The following is a 17672-nucleotide window of genomic DNA, read 5'->3' on the forward strand; positions in this document are numbered from 1 at the left end:
GGCCACAGGGTGCCCACAACTGTCCCAGGGGTTCTCCCAACATCCAGCATGTTTCAAAGCCACGGGAACAGAAACGACGATGAGGGCAACGGTGACTTCACCAGCTCGGGAGTCGGCTCCCAGGGCCTCGACATCCTCACGTGGCTTCTGTGGAAGGTGTGGGCTCAGCAAGTCAGGGAGGAACCTACACTTGTGTCTAAAATACCCACACGACAGACTTCACCCTCTTTTGGGGATGATTTCCTGGCACTGCCTCAGCCAAGAACAGCTTCATTTTCCTGAAAGATATTGGGGCCAAGGAAGACAAGCACCGCAGGTGACCCAACAGGTCAGAGGGATAGTCCTTCACAGTAGGGACGGGAGGCAAAAAACGGGAGCTGGTGCGGCCTAAATAAAATTCTGAGCACACTTTCAGGGTTCCTTTTACCTACACTTCCTGACTAGGAGACACCACCGGGAGAGGTGGCAGCGTAAGGCCATGCCGAGTCAGGAGCAGGGCCCGCTCTCCCAGGGGACAATCCCTCGGCTCTCCTATTTGGGGCTTTTCATGAGAACACAGTACGTAGAACCCAGCTCTCCAGTATACCCCATGCTCAGTGACAAAGCGGGAAAATTAGAGTCGTGGAGGGGTGTTTAAGTTCGAAGATATTCAGAAACATCGTGTGTGGCAGGAGCCCCCGTTGCAGAGAGCATAGGTGACCACGTCCCTCGATGCAATCTCCACCATTGAAGACAAGATGCTAGAATCGTCAATACAGGAACTGTTTGTGATGGGAGATTCTAAGCCTCCACGTACCTATGCAAACACACGTATAGAAGCACGGAGTCGCGTGTTGTGGGAACATGAGCTCCCAAGACAGACCAAGTCGTGCCCGTGTGGGTTCACAGGAAAGCTCTGTCCCCCCTGGTCTGTCTCTGCCCTTCAAAAGACCAATTTCACACCAACATTAAGAGATGTGCTTCTGGTGCCCAGAAACTTTCACGGTCTTGGCCCCCATCTCTGCTCTTTTCCACTTACATCATTCAGAAAAGTGTAGCCAATGAGGAGTGAAGCCCACACAGGGGACTGTAAGAAACACAGACAACCCAAATGAAAACAAAAGGAAAATCACCTTTGGGAAAAGGGAGACAGAAGGACACTGGTGACTCATACCACAAAATCGGGTTGGTCTCCCAGAGGTCTCATCGGCATATCCATCATCCTGGGGTTTGGACACGGTTTGGCCTGCCAAAGCTTTCCACATCTGAAAGAGCAGGGCCCAGGGTCAGGGACGCCTGGGAGAAGGGCTCTCAGAGGCCACCCAACAAGCTCTCTGGCCACAGCTTGTCAGCTCTAAGCTCGGGGGGCTGGGCAGCCGGGCCAGCAAATGCACACGCACAACCCTGTGTGGGAATGACTACATCAGACACAAAAGCAACATCATGTGGGATTTCTAATACTGCTCTCAAAGGGCATCTGAGACCATCAGAAACATTCCAGTTTCAATTCGAGTGGGAAAGTGTTCTGGAGAACAAAGAGTCACCCGTGCATTTAAGTCATCCATTAAGAATACGTCCCTCCGGGGGAACCTGTGAGGCTTGCTCTGTTAAGCGTCCAACTTGGGCTCAGGTCATTATCTCGCCAATCGTGAGTCCTAAGCCCCCATCGGGCTCTGTGCTATCAGTGCAGAACCCACTTCAGAGCCTCTGTCTCCCTCTCTCTCTGCCCCTCCACCGTGTGGTGCTCTCTCTCTCTCTTTCTCTGTCTCTCTTTCAAAAATAAATATTCAAAAAGAAAGGAAAGCAAGAAATCAGCAAGGAAGAAAGCAAGCAAGAAAGCAAGAAAGCAAGAAAGCAAGCTAGCAGGAAAGAATTCACGCCTTCACTATGTCCTAACAACAGTGTTACCCAAACAGGAAGGAGCCCAACAACATGAGGGAATGCCAAATTACATGGCCTTTCTCACTTCAGAGAAACAACAGGACCCATTTTGATTTCAAGTACTTCCTGGAAGGGTAATAGTGACGTCCATAACTCGGGCTCTGGCACCTCCATTGTTTCAAGTGATTTATTGGAGGGCTGCTTCAACACCTCTGGGGAAATATCGGGCTCGTACAATGCAGACTTTTCTCCTACTGGGTAGCTCAGAGGATGGTCTGTCCGCTCTCCGACCAGCACATCAGAGCTGGAAGGGTCCATCTGGCACAGAGACAAGGGACAGCCGCCTCACACCTAAACAGGACAAGACTTTTCCCACGCGCAAATGTAATATCGAACTTTTAAGGGTATCAAGAGAAGCCTATGTATGAGAACCGACTCGTCTTCCACACCAGTGCTGGTAAAATTCCACCGGGGCCAGGAAGCAACTGAAAGTCTATTTGAAGTCGATCAAGCTGAAGCTCCACCCACGTGTCTGAACCGGGGACACCAGTAGGTGCTTTCTGGGGTGCCACACCTGTGCTCTGGTAGTTTGAATTCAGTCAGAACAATAGCCCGTCTGGACCCACCCCCTCCAGCTCCACTGGGTTTCCAAGTCCAAATCCGGGATGGCAGCGAGGGGCAAATCAGGGCTCAGCTGTCAAGTGTCCTGGTGGGACGTCTGTCACTGTCCCCTGAACGGGCAACAGTTTGCCAGCAGGTAAGACAGGATCCACACTGTCCCTTCAAAGCCACCACTTCAATGCTCCACTCTGTCCAGGTGCCCCAAGACCAGCAAGAATTTCCCAGATGTAATCTGCTCTTGCCGCCTTTTAGACAGCCAACAGACTCAACTCTCAGCCCTGGGAGGGGAACCCAGACAGTGTCGTCCCAGGGAGCCCGTTCGCGAATGAAAGAACGGCTAACCGAAAGTTGTGTGATTTGCCCACAGTCTCTGCCTCTCCAGTCAAGTGGGTCCCACGGCCCTGAGCTGGACAGAGGCCACCCAACTGCAGGAATTCAGCCACCTGCAGTTCGGGCCGGAGGAAACGGTCACACGAATGGACAGGGGGAGCACCTGTGCCTCCTTCCTCACACCCGGCCTGGCAGCCCTGCCCACCGTCCACATGCTTCCTGCTCCCCAGCTCCAGAGTTCTCTTTGGAAACTACAGGCAACACTGGAAACCGGGCTGGATTTTTTAAATGTGATTTAATTAATTAATCATTTGTTTTATTTATTTATTTACTAAATTCATACGTAATCTCTACACCTAACGTGGGGCTCAAACTCACGACCGTATGACCCCCAAATCAAGAGTCAAGGCTGTTCCAGCAGAGCCAGCCAGGCGCCCTCTTGATTATACCTTCCAAACAACAAAATGTCCTCCCAGAAAATTTCTGTCCTGATCTGATCTTCGCACACCCAAAGGGAGAATCCCCTCCCTTTCCTTGCTCAGGGACTCACTCCTGTGTTCTGGGTGGAGGGAACACAATGGTGACAAGGGACATACCTTTCTGTTTTCTTTTTTGTTATAATTTTATTTTTTTTATTTTTGAAAATTTACGTCCAAATTGGTTAGCATATACTGCAACAATGATTTCAGGAGTACATTCCTTAGTGCCCTTTACCCATTTAGACCATCCCCCCCCTCACAACCCCTCCAGTATCCCTGTTTGTTCTCCATATTTATGAGTCTCTTCTGTTTTGTCCCCCTCCCTGTTTTTATATTATTTTTGTTTCCCTTCCCTTATGTTCATCCCTTTTGTCTCTTGAAGTCCTCATATGAGTGAAGTCATATGATTTTTTTCTTTCTCTGACGAATTTCACTTAGCATAATATCCTCCAGTTCCATCCATGTAGCTGCACATGGCAAGATTTCATTCATTTTGATAAGGCACAGACCTTTCTTCCAGGCGGAAGGTGAGGCTGTTCACAGGTCTCTCTCTGAAACCCAGCGATCCACTGAGGAAATCCCAGGCATCTGGAGGGATCCGTGTGTAACACGATGAAGAGTAAAAACGTCAGGATGACGTCTGCCGCCAGGGCAAGTCGTCAGGCGTGCAGAACTTTTCAGGACTCCAGGACATCCTCCCACACTTCACACGGCTTTGTGAAGACATCCGAAGGAGGGAAGGAGGAAGTGCATTTGACTAACGAAATGGCTCAACTGGTTTTCAGACACATTGAGAAAATACAGAAAATGACACGTTTCCAAAGATTTGTAGCTGCATAACGTTTTCTCTTCCTGCAAACAGAAATCATTGCTGCAACCTGCCAGCATACATCTCCTCATGGCCTCCAGTCTTTGTTCCTTGTAAATGAGGACTTTGCTACAAGTGATAAAATTCTATTACTGTGAGTTAAACACATACTCACACACGCAAACACACACACACACACACACACACGCACACACACACGCACCCACACACACACATAAGGGCCACCAGGGTGGCACAGTAGGTTAAGCGTCTGACTTCGAATCAGGTCACGATCTCGAGCCCTTCGTCCAGCTCTGTGCTGTAAGCTAGGAGCCTGGAGCCTGCTTCTGATTCTGTGTCTCCCTCTCTCTCTGCTCCTCCACTGCTCACACCCCATCTTCCTCTTTAAAAAAGGAACAAACATTAATAAATAAATGAATAAATAAATAAATAAATAATTACATAACCCAAGGAAACCTCTCTGAAGGGACCGTGTTGCAGCTGGGAGACAACCTAGCACAGGGAATGCTGTCTGCATGAAAAGCAGGGAGCTTCTGGGAGCAAAGGGAGAGGCCGGCTGCAATTCTAATGAATAGTAATGGTTACTGCCCAGAGATCAAGACACCAATCCGTCAAGCCACCGACTCCCTACCAACTCCCAGAAATGATACAGCAGCCTCGACAGGCACCCCACGGTTAGACATTACAGAGCAGAGAAATAAAGTGCCCTCTTTGCCTAGAAACAAGCCAGTCTCAAGCATATGCCACTTACATCCACGAATCACTCTGTCACACACAAGAACCCCAGGGTCCCCGGCATCCCATCTACACATCCATGTCGACAAGCACATCACTGACGCTGACCCAGGCTCAAGGGGAGGCCTCTCAAAGGGAGTAGTAGCAAAGCCCTTACCTCCCATTGCGACGTTGATGTCATCATAGGCCACCTCTCAGCAAGTCTACCATGTCACCACTTGTAGGACGCATCCTGATGTCACAGGAATCAAAATGTGAAAGCAGCGTCAAGATGGAATCGGCACTTGCACGCCGGTTTGTGATGGGAGACGTGTCTCCGCTGCCGGTGCAGCTCAAAGTTTGAACCCGGGCTACTTTATGTTCCAAAGTGAGGGCCAGGGAGCAGTCATTCCAGGCTGAGACCATCTATCGCACGGAGGGGATCCCTAAACAACCACTAACGTTTTCTATTCTAGAAACTTCTGCACAAATGCCAAAGGAAGATGTACAGTAAACCCTCATGAATGCATCACCCATCTTCCACCAGTATCAACCCACAGGGTCACTTAATCATTGATGCATACCCTGACCTAACCCAGGGCGTCGCATTCCCAGAGGGTGGGTGAGGTCACGTGTAAATACTGGGACATACGGTGGCACCGTGAGCCCTTTGTGTTGTCCTCCTTGCAATCCACGTGGCTGAGCAATACATATCGCTTCTTTACCTAGATGCCACCGGGTAAATCTGAAGTGGATGTGCCAGGGCTCACACTGGCCACAAATGAGTTTCTAGGGAAGCAAGGGGAGGAAACGGTTAGAATACTATCACATGGGGTAGGGAGGGGAGTAAAAACCAAGGTGGGGCAGCCACAGTTTCTCTGGAAATAATGAGTGTGGTGGCACCCTGGGCAAAACGTTAAAAACAGGGGCCCCTGGGTGGCTCAGCTAGTTGAGTGTCCAACTTCCGTTCAGGTCATGATCTCACCATTGGTGAGTTCAAGCCCTGCGTCAGGCTGTGTACTGAAAGCCAAGAGCATGGAGCCTTTTTTGGATTCTATATCTCCCTCTATCTCTGCCCCTCCCCCAGTCGCATTCTGTGGGTGTGTCTCTCTCTCCCTCTCAAAAATAAACAAACATTAAAACATTTGAAAAAGTAAGAAAACCAGGGTCACTCAGCTGCCACTCAGGGGAGTATACAACTCTTGTAGGAGGGTCATGGGTCTGTGCAGACGTTGCTTCAAATCTTAAAAAATAAATCGAAATTAGGGGCACCTGGGTGGCTCAGTCTGTTTAGCTTCTGACTCTTGATTTCAGCTCACATCATGATCTTTTTTGTTGGTGAGAGTTGTGTCCCATGTCGGGTTTGTGCTGACAGTGAGGAACCCGCTTGGGATTCTCTCTCCCTCTGTCTCTGCCCCTCCACCTCTCTCTCTCTGTCCCTCTCAAAATGAACACAACTTTTACAAAATTTAAAGGTAACATAAAAAAGAAAATAAGGTGTTGGAGATGAAGACATCCTCAACCCTCTATTTGTGCAATGTGACAATCCTTTAGTCACTGCTTTAATTACAAGTTAAATTTTTTTATTTTTTTACATTCATTTTGAGAACAAGCCCTTGTGTGAGCAGGGGAGGGGAGACAGAGAATGCCAAGCAGGGTCCGTGCTGTCAGCGCAGAGACCGATGCCATGCTCAAACCCCACAAACCATGAGACTATGACCTGAGCCGAGATCAAGAGGCAGATGCTCAACCAACTGAGCCACACCGGCACCCCTAGTTAATGATTTTTAAAGCAACTTCCATTATTTTGTTCTCATTATAAGTTTAAAAATAGCTTTTACTTAATTTTCCAAGAGCATCCTGGCCTGGAAACCAGAGCCATGGCTCTGAGGCCTGGAGGCTAGGCTGTGGGCCGCCCCTCAGCATCAGTGGAGAAAGGTTCTGTTCGCCTCCTCTGAGGATGGCTGGCCGGACGCACCAAAGACACTCCAAGCCAGTGGGACGGTGGCCACCGGTTGCACAGGAGAGGCCAACGTACCCTCTAACTGCTGGATGTGCCCCGGTGCGTGTCTCCGAAACCCCGTGTGCAGCCTCTCCGTGGCGGGGAGGGAAGGAACCGTCCCAGGGTCGCCTGAGCGACAGGGATCTTGTGCCAGAGCCTCTTGAGTTGGCCTGGTGGTGGCTGCCAGCCCCCAGTGCGGGCAGACCCTCCCGCTTGCCACACTGGCTGGTATAAGACTCAGCACTGGGTCTGAGCTTCAGGAGAAGCAGCCTAGTGGGTTCCAGGGGCTGAGACGATGGGGAAGGTTGCAGCCCTGGGCACTTCTTGGGACCTTGAGAGGACAGCAGCAGGACAGGAAAGCCCACACAGAAGGTGGAAGAGGAGTGGAGACTGGGTGGAAAGCACGCGCCTGTACACACATGCGCACACGCACACACTCCAGTCTCCTGGGGTCCTGGAGGAAGAGCAGCCTCAGCTGGCCCTGACCGTGGAAGAGTCGCCCTGCCCTGTTGGCCTATTGCCTGGGCCCCCGGCTGCACTGATTCCGGGGCCGCTACCCTGGGGTCTGGACACTTGGCCCTCCTGTGGAGGACACCCCTGTCCTGAACTGCCACTTCCAGCTGTGGTATTCTATCAGCTGGTTTCCACACTACTACTTCCACGTGGCAGAAGTGCCTTCATGGCCCCGAGCACCAGAGAAAACCACGGCAGCCACTTCTCAAGTCAATGGCAGCTTATTCTCACTAGTCTTTATTGGCAGTGAGAAACGCTCCACTACTGCCTTGAAAGCCAGCAATAAATAATGTCGTGATAAAAATAGTTCAAAGTAGACGGTACCTACTCTGTCATACAATCAGGAAGTTCACAAAAGATGAATAGAAAACACAGGGAAACTGTCAAACGTCCAATGAAAAGCAGAAACGACATGTAAAGAGACGTGTCGTTTCTATCTCTGTCCCAGCTGCATAAGAAATAAGGCTCCATGATCTGAGCACATTCCTTGGTGGCTTTTTTATATGCCACCTCAAAATTATAAGTTACGTTGGCTACTCTAACCTGAAATGGCTGTCTCCTCAAAATCTACACATGGAGATGGGGCGCCTGGGTGGCTCAGTCACTTACGCGTCCGACTTCAGCTCAGGTCATGATCTCACAGTTCGTGAGTTCGAGCCCCACGCCCGGCCCCGTGCTGACAGACAGCTCAGAGCCTGGAGCCTGCTTCGGATTGTGTGTCTTCTCCTGTCTCTGCGGCATCCATGCTCATGCTCTGTCTCTCTCTCTGTCTTTCAATAATAAAGAAACATAAAAAAAATTAAATAAAATCTACAAATGGAGAATGAGGTCCACTCCTTAAACTTGTTTACAAACAAATCTAAACAGCTGATTTCCGTAAGAACAATAAGGCCTTTATTAGAGTTGCACTCCATTGTTTCCAGGATCTTGCATCTTGCTCTGTGCTGAGCACCCAGCGCCCTGGCCCGAGGTGGGAGACCAGTGCACCCTGATTGGTCCTCTGAGAGTTCTGCTGCCAGGGGTCTAAGGTTCGGGTTGGGGGAGAGAAGGGGGTGGGCAGGGTTCCGGGGAAGAGGTGGCCAGGTTGCCCCACCCAGGCTTTCTGGGGCCTCGGCTCCCAGGTTGTGCGGGTCACTCCAGGCAAACTGCCCAGGCCCCCAGGGACCAGGCTCAGAAAGAGCATACCGGCCCTGGGAGATTTTCACAGTGTTTCAATCAGCTTTCCACTCCAAGTTTCTTTAGCTGATAGTCAACACCAGATATTTTTAATCTCTTCACACTGCACAAGAAAGCATTTCTTGCTAGAAAAAGTGTAGTTAAGGTGAGTCGTTAAAATACAGCGACAATTGCTGCAAATTAAGTCTGCTTATATCAAAACCATGGTTGTAGAGCTAAGGGACATTCGTAAAGGATAATGCAGGCTGTGTCACGGTGATTTTACAAACATGGTAAAATCCTTTTCTCTGTCAGGGTTTCTTAACAAACAATTAAACAATGATAATTACAATACATGCACAGGTTATAAAAGACCGTATTTGTCGTAGGATTCATACATACAGCCATGACAGTACATTCATTTGAAAGACTAAACTGAGATATAAGAACATCAATTGATTCCAAAGGATATTTATAGCCCGGATATACATGAAAGTCAGGAACTCTCTATAGGGAGTGACAAATTTACACAAATGTACGAAACATTAAATGCTAAATGAGTTTCTCTATCCTATTCACGAATTTTTCAGTAATCAAACACTGTAATAAAATATCTCAGGGTCCATATAACAAGGATTAACAGATGAAAGATCTGGTTGAAGTTTCAAATGTAGTCACTGCTGGGCTCAGCGTGCTGCAAGACCATCGGGAGAAGCAGTGTGGGTAAACTGCAAGATAAAAGGAAAGAATCAGTCTTAAGACAGCCCGAAAAGCACCTTCCGGGGCCCCAGGTGGGGCCTAGCGCGTGTCCCCCCTCCCCAAAGACCTTCCTGGCTGAAGAGATTTGAGAATCTAGAGAAAATATGAAGCATTTTGCATTATCAATGAGAATTATTCGATTGAGTTCCTACTGGCTTAAGACTGAAAGTTCCCAAATTAAAAAAAACAAGATGAAGGAATCAATCAACTATTCTTTTATTTTGTCAGGATTTTAAGTAATCTCCACTCCAAAATGGGGCTCAAACTCACTACCCTAAGTTCAAGTGTCATAGGCTCCACCTGGCCTCCAGCCAGGAGCTCCCAACAATCAAACACTGTGGCTGAGACAGGAAAACAGGATGAGAGCAGAACAAAGCCCACCCCTGGAGGTCCTCAGAGCAGGGAGAAGAGGGCCGGGCTCCGGGGCCCACACCCGAAATCTCCATGTTCAAACTCAGCGCCTCAGAGGGCAATGTGCTTCCGCTTTCAAAAGCTAATCTCTCAACTGAGAGGCCACCAGTGTCACTCATGTGAGGACGAGAATCCTCTTGGGCCTGGTCCATTCAAGAAGGTGTGCGTAAAACAAGCCAGCCAGGGCCTGTTGACCCGGGAGCTCCACCAGACCAGGCAAAGGCCAGTGCCACTTGCTCCCGAACGACCGGGAAGGTCAGCTCAGACCTGGAAAATTTCCTACTGCTCCAACAGCAATCCTGCCTCCCTACCAAAAAAGACATTAGCAGACACTGAACCCAAACTTCTTTTTTTACGAAAAGAGTGGAAATACAGTTATCTCTGGAAAAACTGAGAACACACCAACCTCTTTAAGTGTAAGCACACAAACACCAGAATCCTCTTAGCAGGTGTAGAGAAGCTCGTGTGTGTGTGCGTGTGTGTGTGTGTGTGTGTGTGCGTGTGTGTGCGTGTGTGTATGTGTGTGTGTTTGTGAGTCTATGTGCGTCTGCGTGTCTGTGTATTTCTGAAAGTCCCTAAGTGAGCCTGCTGCGGCTCTCCTGGCTCACATGGACATTGCGCAGACAGGACACAGGGTGTCCGACTGTGGCCTGCACGGACGGTGCCCTCTACTCACCAACAGGAGGCGTCGGCAGGATTAAGACACGACTGGCTGAATCCAGCCTCTGTGGTGCAGATACTATGCCTGCTCCAAGCAACACAAGGGGCAGCGTGCAAACGCAGCATGCGGTTAGTCTTAAAATAGCACATGAGGGCACAAATACAGCCCCACACATTCTAAACCACAGCAGCAACCACTGAGGGCTCCCGGGGCACTTCTGAGTGGGGTTCTCTCCACCCGCAAGCAGCCGGGGGAGTCCCCGGGAGTTCACTCTCAAATAGCAAAGGGGCAGTAGAGGCCATGAAAACACTTTCGCCGTGTCCATCTGCCATCTTGTGAAAGAGGGGCCAGGGCTGCCCATCACATACGTAGCTCTGCAAGTGACGCTCTGAGGCTGGTCCAAAGCTCTGAGGACACCCACGATGCCTAGTTGTAGTAGTGGAGAGAATACGCTAATATTCCATCAGATAGAAATGTTAAAAAAATCTCAATCACTGTGAAACTTTGATAAGCAGAAGTCAGGAGTAATCTTAGATCATCCGAGCCTGAGCATGCCACAGCATCTGAACGCCTTGTTACATATTAAGTCGGCCATTCTCCATCAGTGTTCACATTCCAACCCAAGAGCCTCCCATACCTCCGCCAAGAGGCTGGGGCAGAGCAGCACGTCACATACAGACCGGCAGCATCTTCTTTGGCTGCATAGAGGACAGAGAGGAAGTGACCCAGAAGTCTGCAGGGAGAGTCTCTGCTGACTCAGCAGGTAAGTCAAGAGTGTCTTGATCTACATTGCTATCTCTAAGAAGGTGCCCTCCTGAAGCTTCTATCATCATCCTGGGAAATTACAGGACACATTGTGAAATAAAAACCAAAACTATATAGTAAGGTTACCAGCCCTTTAAAATGACCGCACTCTGCAAGTTTGTTTACAGCTGTTTACCCCCATTCCTGACAGCCATTGGGGGCCCCCTGCCCAGATGGCTGCCCCAGGCGGTAAAGGGAGGCAGGGCCGTATTTGTGCCAGGACACTGACTGGGCACAAGTCAGGACACTCCTGGGCTGACTGGACCTGCCGCACTGTCTTTGTGAAATCACCTTCCTGCTATAGAAGATACTACCTTTTGGTTTTCAAAACAGTCTTTAAGCTGCGGACAGTGCTACACGCTAGGATGGTCCCACCACACCCTTTCACATGTCCTATTCTCGTCACACTTGAGTGTTCTTATGGCAATGAAGACAGTCTTAAGTAGTGGTGTGGGAGTAAATCAGTCCTGCTGTTGTATAAGGAGAAATCAACACTTCGTGTCTTTTTAAATAAACGACTGTAACCTTCTCCCAGAGCACAGGGCCCTGGACTGCAGAGAGACCTCCGGCCGCCCCCAAACACAACTTACAGGCTCTATTGCCAGGCTGCCATCAACGTGTTATGATGTGAAAAATATTTCTCAAGACTATCAAAAGTCAAATATCAAAAGGAAAGAAACCAAACTCCTCACCTCTGTTAAAATATTGGTTTCTCAATAGCTCATTGGTTTGGTAGTTTTTTAAGTTTTTGTAGGTACATTTATTTATTTTTGAAAGAGACAGAAACAGTATGAGTTGCGGAAGGGCAGAGAGCTAGGGAGAGAGAGAATCCGAAGCAGAATCGCCATTGTCACCGCTGAGCCCAATGGGAGGCTCAAACTCACGAAGTGTGAGATCCCGACCTGAGCTGAAAGCAAGACTCAGATGCTTAAATGATTGAGCTACCAGGCGCCCCTGTTTGTTAGATTTTCAGAGAGAGAGGGAGAGAGAAAGAGAGAACGATTGTGTGTGAGCGAGAGAGGGGCCGATGGAAAGGGTGACAGAGGACCCAAAGCAGGCTCCACGCAGACAGCAGCCAGCCCAATGCTGGCCTCAGACTCACAAGCAGTGTGATCCTGACCTGAGCCAAAGTCAGACACTCAACCAACTGAGCCACACAGGCGCCCCAAAGCTCATTTGTTAATAAATTAAGAGTGAAGCTTAACTTGTAAGGTAAAATTATCTCCACATTTGGAAGAGTAGTCTGGTACATGATTCCTACAAACATAATAATCTACGTTCCTTTTTTTTTTTTTTTAAGATTTTACTTTCAGGAAATCTCTACCCCCAACACAGGGCTCAAAGTGACAACCTAGAGATTATGAGTCACGCTGTCCTCCGACTCAGCCAGCCAGGCACCCCCAAATATAATACTTAACAGTTAACGCAAATTTAGATATCATTAGGCCGAAAACTTATTTCACCGACCCTTTGGTCAGTCCCCATGACCAAAAGGTGGTTCAACTCCCATTCCAAGATAGCACGAGCCTGAAATCACGAGCCAACACCCCAAAAGTTATGTCAATCTAAAGGATGACGACATATTGCACTTGCGTTGAAACCAAGACTTCAAACTCAAAACAATATCCATTGAATCCTAATAGTGTATTTTCAATCAGAGATGTTAACGTGGAGTCCACTAATGGGCTTGATTTACTTATCTTTGAGAGGCAGAGAGACAGCACGAGCAGGGGAGGGGCAGCGAGAGATGGAGAGAGAGAATCCCAAACAGACTCCACGTTGTCGGCACGGAGCCCGACTTGGGGCTCGACGCCACCAACTATGAGATCATGACCTGAGCCCAAAGCAAGGGTCGAGCGCCGAATCATCTGAGCCCCCCAGGAAGCCCACAGGAATGGGCCTTTGGGGAGAGGGGTCCATGCTCTCCGGGAAATTAGACAAGGGTGCCGTGGAGGGGGATTTGCACTGGGGACACTGAGGGCATTCCCAAAGGTGTTCAGTGTTCTGTAGAAGGATCAAAAGATTCCTGATTCTCCATTGAGCCCATGAGTCAAACAGAATTCCACTGGGAAATCAGAAACAGAAGCCATGAAACTTCCACGTGGCACACAAAGTAAGAGTGTTTCTCTCTCCACATAAGAGCTAAATGCACGCCAGTCTCACGAGCCTGTGAGGGGAAGGGACAGGCAGAGCTCAGGCAGGAGGAGGCAGCACCGAGGACTCCGTGCCACACAGCACAGACCGGGCCTGGGGAGAGAGGACTAGCTGTGCGGTGAAGCTACGCGCTGCCTTGCTACAATACAGGTTGCAGGGTCTCCAGCAAGAGAGCAGTGGGCGGGTGCGGACGGCCAGGTGTCACCTGTGTGTTCTGGGTCGGGTTCTGCACCAGAAGCGCCAGGGCGGTGACATCGAAGGTCCCATCTGAGGCCATCAACGTGCCGTGAACTCCACTGTCTACGCGATTCTTGGCATCCGCTTTAAGGCCAATCGATAGGACCCAGCGAATCACTGGGTCCTTCCTCCAAACCAGCACCTCTGCCGACAGTCAACACCCATGGCCACGGTGGCTGCCGAAAGCTCTCTCCATCACAACCACACCCTGTAATGCAGGACAAGGATCTCTGCTGTGTGCCCCAAGCCTATGCTTCAGCTGCACACTCCGGGTGTTCTGGAAAACCTTCCTCCCGTCAGACAACACTGTTGGCCCCGTGCCTGGGCACCTTGTCACTTCAACACAAACGTCTCAGTTCTAATCGCAAAGCCCGCTTTGTGGACTCAGTTGAAAATCAGAGAGACCTGAAAAGACTCCCCAGCATATTAAGAGACTGTGACGGGATACCTCACGTTCATGCAAAGTAACAAAGATTGCATTTGCTTTAGGAGACAAGGAAAAATCACCAGATGATTCACTAGTTACTTCTGGTGAAAGACTGCTTCTGTCAACTGTGAAGAGATTTAAAAGGAAGTACACACTACAGGAAACACATTTACCCAATTCATTTCCAAGGTCTTTCACTAGGTAAAATAGCAGTTGTTCAAACGCATGGACACGCTTCAAACACTTGCAGATCCTTATTACATTTCTCTGTTACATACCTTATAATTAAATTATGTATATACACAACATGTATCACAAAGGTTGGCTTCTGGCTTTTCTTGTGATTCACAATAACTCAATCACAGCTAGGCTATCCTTCAACTGGGCCATCCCCGCTGCCCCTTTTTCTCAAGTTTATTGATTTTTGAGAGAGACACAGACAGAGACAGAGACAGAGACAGAGACACAGCAAGAAAGTGGGGGAGTGGCAGACGAAGGGAGGGAGGGACAGGATCCAACCTAGGCTCCACACTGTCAGCGCAGAACACGACAAAGGGCTCGAACCCACGGACCGTGACATCATGAGCTGAGCTGAAGTCGGAGCCTTAACCGGACGAGCCCTCCAGACGCCCCTCGCTTCTGGATTTTCAATCGGCCCCCAGCACCGAACTCTGCGCTGAGGAACCAGAGTTACAAGCCCACATCCTGGAGGCATGGAAGACTCGTCTGCCTTTTGTGGTTAGTTACTTCCTTCCTCAGCTTTCAGACACCCAATTCCTTGCTGTGGCTGCGCCCCTCCCGGTTACAGAACTCTGCCTCCTCCGTGCGGTAAGATGGACGAGCACTGTGGCCGCCAGGGACCAGGCCTACTGAACAGGGTCCCGATTTCCCTCAAGGACTCAATTCTCGACACCACACAAGATTTTCCAATCACCTGCTCCAATGGAAACCTCAGGTGAGTGCTTCCCAGCCTTACAGTTAGAGCCCACTCAAAGACATTGAGAAATCTGCGGAATTCTACAGGGAGTAGGCACACGTATGAGGTCTCCTAACCTGTGACTGACAACACGCATCTCACAGTTAGGACGTAAACGAAGCAGTGAGGTGGTCGTTCGTAACAAGAATCGTGCCATCAAATACGACGTGACCACGGCCGTGACTGAGACTCATTCTCCCAGGCGGACATTGTCAACACTAGGCACCTTTCGTGGAGCCTTATGGGGCTCTACCTCACCGCCACCTCCCTGAGAACTTCACTCCTCATAGCCCACTGTACCCAGAAGCCTTACCAGAAACAGTCGGTTAACACATATTTTATAAGTGACGTGTATATGCTACATTCCTTCATAAAACAAGGTAAATGTGATTAAGAAAACCATAAAGAAAATACATTTACATCACTCTACTGGATGGAAACACATAACTTGCCTATAAGTGGACCTGATCTTCAAACCCTGGCTGTTCAAGGGTCAACCGTATGTTTCTGGGACTGGCCATGCGTGTCCACAGAGACCACAGTATGATCCACTCTCAGACACTGCGTTATACCTATGATAACACAGAACCCAAGTGAGCAATTTGAACATCTCAGGCCCGGAGAAAGTCACTTACACACACTCTGTGAAACTGAATCAAATGCTGGGGCAAACAACTCAATAAACGCTGTCCTCATATGACCAAGTACTTAACCCATACCTCCTGAAGATGACAAAATAAACGGAGGAAACACAGTGAAATGTTTTGGCCAATTTTTGTGACCTCTGGACTTACAAGACATACACATTTCTGGGAGCAGTGGGTGTGAGAGCCAGAGGGCACTACCACGAATCTTAATGTTTTCATTACAGAAAGTATAAGGATGTGGAAGAAAACACACTGGCAACATCCAAGGGACCGAATTTTCCCAGCATGGTTCCAGGAGCAAAAGGCCCTGGAGGCCTTTTTATGTCCGTGGAGGACATAATACTGCTTTGCAGCTATAGACTATATTGAGCAAACGAACAGCTACTGCTTTCAAAACACGTACAGCTGAAAAGTGCTCAGCAAGGTGACAAGAAACACAATGCTTATTTTTTAAAGTTTTGGTGTTTTTCAGCTTGTCCACCCAATTTGCTGAGTCCCAGGGCACCTTGGGAAGGGTTTTCAATTCAGTGGCTCCAATTCAGTGGCTGTGGGGAAGCAGAGTGATGAAAGGGGAGGTGGGGGGTGTCAACGGCCACGTGAGGTCTCCCGACACGGGGAGGGGTCTGCAGGCAGAGACACCACGAATCTAGAGGAATGAGGCCAGTAAGACCACCCACACGCAAACAGGCAGGGGACACCAACCTGGTCATGCAGGCTCGTCGCTAGCGTGGCTGGGGTGGACCTTTTGTTTTCTGGTGAGCAACCAGCGGATGGATTTTGTGATGCCCTTCTTCTTGGGGGCGTTGTTCAGTGAGTCCTCGTTATTGCTAGTGTTGCTGAGGTTGCTCAAGGGGCCATCCTGAGAGGCTGTGGATCTGGGGGACGCACAGGAGAGCATCTTCCACGCGTGCTCGTCGCACGACACACCGCCCCACGTGATTAGAAGCACAATCCCCCAGCTTCTAGGGAGGGCTGCGCCCTGGGAGCTGACACTGTCTCCCTCCCAAGTATATCTGGAGTCCAAGCACCTTGGGTGGAGAACGCTCAGCACCCCTCCCTGGCCGTGACCCGGGAGCACGGAGGACATGCACACCTGAGCCACCCCAGGACATGGTGCGAGTAACAGAGAGGCTGCTGGAGCTGCCTGGTGGGGGTGGGGGGAAGAGAACATGGCTCCTGACAACCCCACAGGGCACAGTGCAGCCCAGGAGAGGAGCCCTAGGGAGCATGTCACCCAGGATCCACCGGGAGGAAAAGGCAGGTCTCAGGACTGCTGGTGTGTAGGATCTGAGCAAACGAGGTTGCCCTACAGCCACCAGCATCACAAGACTCTGGTCTTTCCCACCTGCCTTTTGCTCTGCTGGCCACACCCAGGGCACCCAGGCAGGTATCCCAAGAACACCGTGCACGTAAACTCAGTTCATTGGCCTTTCTTTGGAATCGCTGTTCCGACCCTTTCTCCCCCATGGAGAGATCAAAGGGTTCTCAGAGCTGAAAACCAGCCCACAGGCATATCTCCTACGATGCCTGTGCCCCTTACTTTGTGGCGTCCCTGATGTCCTCGTGGCTGGCCTTGGGCAGTGCCCCTTGCTGCAGCCTGTCCAAGCTCAGGGACCTCTGGGAAGAAGGAGCTGATGGTACACATCGTGTCCTTGCCACACTATCTTGTGACTCTTCCTCCAAAGGCAGCAACTGTGGGGTGGAGAGGAGAGTGACATGAGTTCACCGTGCACCCAGACAGAGGAGCACAGCCCTGAAATGACAGCCAGCAACTCATTTGAAAAGCTATGAGCTGTGCTTTGTGCAGCGTCCAAAACGACTTCCTAGGATCGACATAACACCAGGCGAAAGGGTGGATTCGCGTCCGGGCAGTGGGCCTACTGAGACCCCCAGCCCATCTGCACCGAGGGGTGTACCCTCCCCAGGACCTCCAACCACCAGGAGCCCGGCCACAGAAGGTAGAAGCGGAGACCCAGACCATGTCACCATACACCACGGCCAGCTGAGAAGGAAGGTGCTTGTTTCCTGACGCCATTCAGGGCAAACCCTGGTGAGCACGGAGCCCTCCCATGCACGATTGTGCAAAGCTCTTT

The 17672-nt window shown here is 50.0% G+C and overlaps 1 protein-coding gene and 1 long non-coding RNA gene across 2 annotated transcripts in view; one reads left to right on the plus strand and one right to left on the minus strand.

The window, feature by feature from the left end:
* Positions 1 to 17672, plus strand: part of LOC131492647 (liprin-alpha-1-like) — a 136690-nt gene that overhangs the window by 42721 nt on the left and 76297 nt on the right. The gene's annotated exons all lie outside the window — the stretch shown is intronic.
* On the minus strand, positions 8220 to 16652 carry LOC131492652 (uncharacterized). The gene is made up of 2 exons (XR_009252213.1): positions 16282 to 16652; positions 8220 to 9231 (listed from the first exon to the last, which is right to left on the minus strand). It is a non-coding gene; the product is annotated as an uncharacterized LOC131492652 (long non-coding RNA).

This window comes from Neofelis nebulosa, chromosome 13, assembly GCF_028018385.1.
Source record: "Neofelis nebulosa isolate mNeoNeb1 chromosome 13, mNeoNeb1.pri, whole genome shotgun sequence".
Classification (NCBI taxonomy): Eukaryota; Metazoa; Chordata; class Mammalia; order Carnivora; family Felidae; genus Neofelis; species Neofelis nebulosa.